The 9085-nt window shown below is 35.8% G+C and overlaps 1 pseudogene; it reads left to right on the top strand.

Annotated features, from left to right (window-relative positions):
- The first annotated feature begins 6003 nt into the window (after nt 1-6003).
- LOC138155959 (phosphatidylinositol transfer protein beta isoform pseudogene) lies at nt 6004-7272 on the top strand (annotated as a pseudogene).
- The last annotated feature ends 1813 nt before the right edge of the window (nt 7273-9085 follow it).

The raw sequence follows: 9085 nt of genomic DNA, 5'->3' as shown, positions 1-9085 counted from the left end.
TTGACTGAGGAAAATCACACCTTACAAAAGAGACTAACTCAAATGGCAAAAGAGGCTCAAAAAGGCAATGAGGAGAAGAATGCCTTAAAAAGCTGAATTTGCCACATGGAAAAAGAATCTCAAAAGCTCAATGAGAAGAATCATTCCCTCAGATTTAGAATGGAGCAAAGGGAAGCTAGTGACTTTATGAGGAATCAAGATGATGTTAAACAGATCCAAACAAATGAAAGAATAGAAGGCAATGTGAAATATCTCATAATGTATCAATCATCAAAACTGCTTGGTACTGGCTAATAAACAGAAAGGCAGGCCAGTGGAATAGGTTAGGTACACAAGACAGTGTTGTCAATGACTATTTTAATCTACCATTTGATAAACCCAAAGACTTCAGCTTCTGGGATAAGAACTTACTATTTGACAAAATCTACTGGGAAAACTGGAAAATAGTTTGGTAGAAATTGGGCATAGATCAACATCTGACACTGCATACCAAAATAAAGTCCAAATGAATACCCAATTTAGATATAAAGGCTGATATTATAAGCAAATTAAGGGAGCAATGAATAGTTTATCTGTCAGATTTATGGAGAATGGAGGATTTTTTGACCAAATCAGGGACAGAGATCCAAAATGGATCATTTTAATTACATTAAACTGAAGAGTTTTTGCACAAACAAAGCCAATGCAACCAAGATTAGGAAGGAAACTGAAAACTGGGAAGGAATTTTTGCAACCGACATCTTTGATAGAGGCCTCATTTCTAAAATATATGGAGAACTGAGTCAAATTAACAAGAATATGTGTTATTCCCCAATTGATAAATGGTCAAAGGATATGAATAGCAGGTTTCAGAGGAAAAAATTAAAGCTATCTATAGTCATATGAAAAAATGCTCTAAATCACTATTGATTTGAGAAATGCAAATAAAACCAACTCTGAGGTACCACATCATGCCTATCAGATTGGCTAACATGATAAATATTGGAGATGGGGAAAATTGGAACACTGACTCATTGTTGGTGGAGATGTGAACTGATCCAACCTTTCTGGAGAGCAATATTGAACTGTACCCAAAGGGCTATAAAAACATGCATACCCTTTGACTCAGCAATGACACCTCTAGGACTGTATCCCAAAGAGATGATAAAAATGGGAAAAGGACTCACATGTACTAAAAATATTTATAGCTGCTCTTTTTGTGGTGGCCAAGAACTGAAAATTGAGAGGATGCCCATCAATTGGGGAATGACTGAACAAGTTGTGGTATATGAATATAATGAAATACTATTATGCTATAAGAAATTATGGATGGGCTGACTTCAGAAAAACCTGGAAAGGCTTATATGAACTGATTCTCAGTGAAGTGAGCAGAACCAGGAGAATATTTTACAGAGTAACAGCCAAGGTGTGCTTTTATAGATTTAGCCTTCCTCAGCAATGCAAGGACCTAAAACAATCCAAAGGACTCATTATGTAAAATGTCACTGACATGCAGAGAAAGAACTATGGAGTCTGAATGCAGAGTGAAGCAGAATATTTTCCTTTTTGTTTTCTTTTCTTTCTCACATTTCCTCCCATTCATTCTAATTCTTCTATACAACATGACTAATGTGAAAATATGTTTAATAGGAATGTATATGTAGAGAAAATATCAGATTGTATGTTGTCTTGGAGAGGTCAGGTACAGGGAGAAAATGTAAAACTTATGGAAGTGAATGTTGAAAACTAAAAATAAATTAACTTAAAAAATAAAAACAAAAAACATGTATAGTTTTAAAAAGTAAATAAAAGAGATAATCAGTGAGAACTCTGGAAAACTACAGAAAAGCTCATTTGCTTGAGATAACATAGAACAGCAGAAAGAGGACTAGCTCTGGTGTTACGAGATCTGGGGTGAAATTCTACCTCTCATCCTTCCTATGTGACTTCAACAAGTTATTTCACACACCTCAGATATGATTTTCATTTCTATTAAATACATAGGTTTGAACTAGATTGGCTCTGAGGTTCCTTCTTGCTCAAGATCTGTTATCCTGTGATTCTTCTGTATCTATGTGATCAATCAATCAACAAGTATTTATTTAGTATCTAATGGATAGGAGGAGATAAAGACAGAAGAAATATAGTCCCTGCCCTCAAAGAGCTTACTTTCTATCAGAATAAAGTTTATATATACATATACATGTGTACATATATTTGTGTATACACACATGTATTCTCTATATGTATACATGTGTATAGTGTATGTGTGTATGTGCACATATATATAACATGTATACATATATCAATACACTCATACTATACATACATACATATATACATAAACATACTCATGAGTCCAATGAATTCATATTACTATATGAGCAGTATGAGTTTAATAGTATAAGTAGTAATATGAATGCTATATACATACATGTAGTACATATATGTATGTGTGTATATGGATACACACCAAATAATCTGTGTATCTACAGTGTGTGCATAGATTTAATACTTATATATATTTATACACACATATATACATATATATGCTCTACACATTCTTATGTATAAACATATTACCTTGCATTTACTACATTTACTATACATTTGTTATATGTATACATATATTTAATTAAAAATCAAGGTGTTTTCAGTGGGGTAGGAAATAACAATTGTGAGGGAGGTCAGAAAATCTCTCATGTAGTAAGTGGAGTTCCACTGGAGATTTAATATCTAGAGAATATTGTTCAGACATTAGATGGACTCATGTGATAAATTAATGGGAAGAAAAGGATGGAAAAGACTTCCCCTGGATGGTCAGAGATATAGTTGACTTGTGATTTTTATCACTGGAGTAATACCTCTATCAATGAGATTCCAGATCCAGTGAAATCCAGTTCTTTGTTGTTTTCATGCTGTATTCCTTTGAAGAGGATAAACTCTTTGAAGAAAGTGTACCTTGCTAATAGTATACATTTAAAGAAATTTTTTTAAAATTTATTCCGTGTTAACTTATATAGTTGATTTCCTTTTCCACGTGCACAGAAAGCATGCTACCTCCAGAGCACAGGGAATATGATATTTCCCCTAAAGCTGGTCTTGCTAAAGTGAGATTTTGCCTAGAGGAAGAACTTCACCCTAAAGTCCTTCCTTACTCAGAAGGAGCTCTTACAAAAGAGTATAAACATTAAGAGAGCCAAATGGTAGTTCTAAGCTGTTCTGTCAGGCTTCTAAGGCAAATGCCTCCCTGAACATGTACCAAAATGATCAATGCAAGCTTTCTCTTGTTTGTGTTGCAGTTATAATACCTTACATTTTCATTTTTAAAAGTACTTTAAAAAACACATCTATCTCATGCTCTTGTAACAATTATGAGGCATACATGAAGAGGGTAAGCATGTGATTTAGATATGAGAGTTTATAGATCTGTAGGGTGTGTGCTGTATTGCCCATGCAGGTTTTGTGTGACCACATAGATCTGTCTAAATGTGTCTCACAGGAAGGTAAATAGATTTCTCTAGAGTCCTCTCTTTATACCTTTCTCCAAGTGATATTTGATTCCTAACAGGGAGCAGGAGATTGGGGTCATAAAGCTGGATACTCTGCTCTTCTCATACAAGAGGGTACTGGACTAGTTCTTTCTCTGTTTCTCTCTTCACACACATGCATAGTACATATATATATATATGTGTGTGTATGTGTGCATAGATGTATATATGCACACATATAGGTAATACATGCATTGAATAACTAATATTGTTAGTTTAGGGAAATTTTTTCAGGTTCCTGTTATACTCCCAATTGCTATCCTTTAATGGGGAAAGAGTGTTCAAGCATCATATATCCAAGGCTTGATTCTTCCCACCAAACATCATTTATATAAATACCACATGTAGTGAATAGCAAATTTAAACAAATGAAAATATACCAAACAATACATGAAATGAATGAGTTCTCCCAAGGGGAACAAAATATCTCAGTTAAACTGAGAGAGATCCAGTTTTCACCCAAGGAGAAATTCCTGAAGTTTCTAGAATGATAAAAATGGTAAATTTCTAGAAATGGTAAAAAAAATAAAGATGCCAGGCCCCCTACATGTTGGTTTCTTGAAAGAATATTTATTTCCTTTCTAGGACCTTTCCCTGAAGAGAATCTGGAACCCAACAAAACAAAATGATGCTGGCTTTTCTTTCAAGTTTTCACCAACTCCACCCCTCATACAGGCTTGATGACAGTCTTAAGCAAATGGGTTTTCCCTGGGGTTTATGAATTAGTAAAATATACTTTTTTGGTAGCTTTATTTCAATATAATTAGTTTCCTTTGTAATCCTATGTGCTTTATTTTATGCATTTAAAAGCATTATTCTGAGAAGGGGTCCAAAGTAATCAGATTTCCAGGGTGTCTAGGAAAGGTAAACAAAATTAACAATCCTTGCTCAAGCTCCTTAGGAACTTACTTTAAAGAGAGTTCTGTGCAGACCAATGGAATGGGTGATGTAACCTGCCAGACACAACTTATTGAAAAGACCTTGCTTCCCCTCCAACATCTTGCAAGTTCATTGAGGGGAGGACCAATTTCCTTCTTAGTCTTTGTGCCCCTAGTATCTAGAAGAACCCCTAATCACTAGATTAATGCTTGTTGAATTGAATTCAGCAATATGGAGTTTCTTATGATTTCTCTGAAGTTTATTGATTCTCTATTCCATTGGCCTCTCTTTGTCCACAGCCTGACTTTAAGTCCCTTGACTAATTATTAATGGGAGAAAACTGCACATCTTGTCATACTAATGACCAAATTAGAGTTACAAAAGCAGAACAGAAAGAGAAAAAAATCATAAAGAAAAATGTAGTTTTTCTAGCACTTAGCTGAATCTATGCCTCTCAGCAAAACTGGAATCATTTACCTGGCTTCCTTAGGTCAAAACTACATAACCAGTTCCAGCATGGTTCAGATTTTATCTTAAATTTAATAAACAATTTTTATAGTGGAAGAAAATAATAATAAGAAAAATTTTGAAAGTTTTAATGATTGCAATGTGTTTCACATGTAGTATTTCATGTGATGTTCTCAACACCTTAGATTCCCACTACCTGAGAGGTAGATGCTATCATTTTTTTTTAAATTTTGTGGATAAGGAAACTGAGTCTAGGTAAGGTTAAGTGACTTTCCTAGAGTCGCACAACTAGTAAGTATCTAAAGAAAGATTCAAGCCAAGGTCTTTCAGATTCCAAATCCAACACTCTAACCACTAAGCAACCCAACTACAAAAAAAGTAAATTTAAATTATCTTTGGATAAACACAATACTTTCCTTATTTTCTTCAGGTAGTCTGTTGCCATAATCAGGATAGAAGGATTTAAGTGGATCCATCGCTGTTTCTTCTCACAAAAGACAATCTGTAAGCATTGGGGGAAAAAAAAAAACCATGATCACAAAGGATTATCGGGTTCAAACAGAATGAACAATGCCAAGCTTATTATTACCATGATAGATCAGTAGAATGCTAACTTAACTGAATTTTTACCAAGCAGTCTTAAGTCTCATTTTTATTCTTATGAATAAGATAGATGTGGCCTGGGTGATAGTACTGTTATGTGGGTTTAGCACAAGTGAGCAATCATACTAAGATTATTGGTCAGTGCATCTATATCTATCTAGAAGAAGAAACCCAATAGCATGCTAAAGACTCTGTTCTTGGCCTCTTCTTTTCAATATTTTATCCATACCTTGGATGAAGATAAGGAAATAATATTTATTACATATTGTAATGATATAAGGCTGAGAGGGATAGCTATGGTATAGAATGGAATAGGGATCATGGGCTCATAGATGGAGGATTAAAAGGAATTTCAGAGTCCATTTATTTAGTCAAACCCCCTTATTTGACAGATTAAGACATTGAGGCCCTTGGAGGTTGAATGACTTGCCTAAAGCCACACAGGTAAGCAAGTGTCAGAAGTAGGATTTGAAGGATTAAAAATAAATCCAAGGTGGCAGTGGCAGCAGGGATGGCAGTGCTGATTAAGGAATTCCATGTGGTTTTACCATGTTTGGTTCAAAAGTACCAGGCTGGACAACTTTACTCTGTGGCTGAAGCCAGTAAAAATGAAACAGGAGGTGGAGAAGGCATTGCAGTTTTAACAGATGAACTTTATTGAGAAGGATGGAGAGAATGGGCAGTATACACACAAGATTTACCACTTAAAGAGTCAAGTTCCTGGGTTTGTCAGAATGATTGCTTCTGAGGCCTCTTTGGTATTTCATGAGAAAGCCTGGAATGCATATCCCTATTGCAGAACGATTGTGATGAAAGAATATATGAAAGACGACATCTTCATAAAAATTAAAACCTGAAACAAAGCAGACTTGGGAACAATAGAAAATGTACATAATTTAGATCCTAACACATGGAAGATGGTTGGAATTGTCCATATCAATATTGCAGACCAAAGTAAAGTAGAACCTGTGGATTATAAAGCGGATGAAGACCCAGCATTATTCCAGTCAGTGAAGACCAAAGACCTTTGCGACACAACTGGAAGAAAGACCTGGCAGATAACCAAGACTGTCCCCAAATGTGTGCCTACAAGCTGGTAACCATCAGATTCAAGTGGTGGGGCCTGCAGAGTAAAGTAGAAAACTTTATTCAAGAACAAGAAAAAAAAGAATATTTACCAACTTTCACTGCCAGTTCTTCTGTTGGATCGACAAGTGGATTGCCCTGATTATGGAAGATATTAAAAGAATGGAAGATGAGACCCAGAAAGAGCTAGAAGCTATGTGTAAGAAGGGTACTGTCCAAGGCATAATGGCTACTGATGTCTAGATGAATCTTCTGTAGGGTCAGAGGCCGTATCAAGCTGTTTACATAATCAAGGTCAAGTGAGCGGAACCAGTGTTGCCTATGACGAATGAGGAGGGATCTGACCAGTAACCTGCAGTGTTGACTTTTCACAGATGTGTACATGTGCTGATCTGTACACATGTACTGCTATCCAAACACACGTGTGTGTATGTGTGTATCTGTAGCTGTATGTAAGATGCATGGAGAGCTATAGATACTGATGCACACACTTGTGTACATATGTATATACACACATGCATCTGCTTTGGGGATTAGTACCATTTCTCCAGAGGACTGTACCTACAGCAAAAATGCAAAGGAAAATAATTTCATTATATATACCTGAAGCAGATTTTAAAAATTATCAGAGTAATGCCATTAATTGATGACTTGACTATGTTGTAATGCTAGCTGCTATGTTTCATGGATGTCAAGCTGTGGACCAATATATACTTTTTTGTTGTTCTCTTAAATGTCTATTAAAACTTTCCATTTTAGTCTCATGAGTAAACAGACTCCTAAAGCAAAAAATAAAAAGATAAATCCAAAATAAATCATTTATAAACTACAATGTTGGGTCATATTAATAAAAGAAAATTTCAGATTAAAAAAAGTTACCTTCATGGGCAGCCATGTCTAGATAGCAATTCATATGGGAAAAGATCTGGGGAGTTTAGTAAACTAAGTCAATGAGTCAATGTACCATGGCAACCAAAAAATAAAAGAAGCAATTTTCATTATTAAAAGAATTGTTTCCAGAACAAACAAAATGATAGTAAGCTTTACTCTGCCTTGATCAGGCCACGTAAGAATACTGCCCTCATTTCTGGGCTCAAATTCTTTAGAGGCACTATTTTAGGAGGGACACTGACAAGATGGCTCGTGTTTAGTCCAATTGAAAGAAATTTGGTTTATATGGAAAAAGAGAAAATTGTGGCTGAGACCTTCCTGGTTATTGTTTCCAAATATTGACAGGGCTAGCATGGAATAAACTTGGAAGAGGGATTAAATGTATTTCATACAACTACTTCCCAAGGACTGTAGAATACACACATGTGTATGCACACATACGCACGCAAATGCACACATATTTACACACACACACACACACACATAAATGCCTGCATCAGTTTATCTAGAAGTAAATTTAGGGGGTCTTCTAGTCCAGCCCCTTCATTTTACAGATGAGGTAACTAAATTCTAGAGAAGTTAAATTGTTTGCCCATAGTCAAACAGGCAGTAAATGAAGTGGCAGAGCTGGAAACTGCACTCTGGTCCTTTGATATCATATTAAAAACTCTTGCACCACCTTAGGATTATATAGAGGGTAGCTTTCAGAGGAAGATGATTTTGAATCAATATAAGAAAGAGTGTTTTTTTTGTAAATAGTGGAATGGATGTATTTATGAAGTGGTTAGTTCCCCATCTCTATGGGATGTTCAAGCAGAGACTGGAAGAACATATGTTCGAAATTTTGTAAGATGTGATTCATACTTCATGTAGGGGTTGCATTAGATGATCTCTAAAGCCCCTTTCAATATGAGATTCTTTGAAGAGCCAGGGATTCAGATGACTGGCATTTTAAGACCCTCACAGATCCATCATTTCTAACAGGTGAAAACAAAAGATAGAAGCAATACTGGTCATTAGAATGAAATCAGAATTATTTTTCAGCTTCTTGTGACTCCCAGATCCCTTTGGAATCATAATGACTCACAAAGAGTTAAGTCAGTTTCCTCCACAGGATCTCTGTGTTGTATTTTATTAAATGCACTGAGTTAACATAGCCCTCGAACAAACCGAAATGGCTCATGGTGCTTAGTTTTAGGACCAGGCCCATTAAATCACCAATTGCTGCTGTGGATTTGACTGATCAACAAAGCAGTGTTTTACTGAGCCAGCGAATCTGCCATCTGGCTCATTGTTCAGATTTTGGATATGTATTTTTAAAGCATCTAGTACTGAAGCAAGGGCTGGGGGGGGGTAGGGAATTCGGTATGTAAAAAATTCCTTTTGTACCTCCCTATGTTTCCTCAACACCAACTTCTCTCCACTCTATTGACCTCTCCTAGAAAAGAGAACAAGAAATTGACCAATAAATTAAATGCACCATAAACAAAGTGAGTTGCTCAGAACAGTCTTCTTGTCAAATGCAGCATTTGTCTAGCCAACCCCAGATGCTGTGTTTAGGAATGGCAACTGAGATTTATAGGTGAGGCAATATGGGCTAAGTGATGAGAAAACAGCAAGAGGCAGAA

This window comes from Petaurus breviceps, unplaced genomic scaffold, assembly GCF_028583685.1.
Source record: "Petaurus breviceps papuanus isolate PSGF00001 unplaced genomic scaffold, PetGlider_PUasm1.0 98, whole genome shotgun sequence".
Lineage (NCBI taxonomy): Eukaryota > Metazoa > Chordata > Mammalia > Diprotodontia > Petauridae > Petaurus > Petaurus breviceps.
The sequence above is the reverse complement of the archived record's forward strand: the minus strand, read 5'-3'. Positions and strand labels throughout refer to the sequence as shown.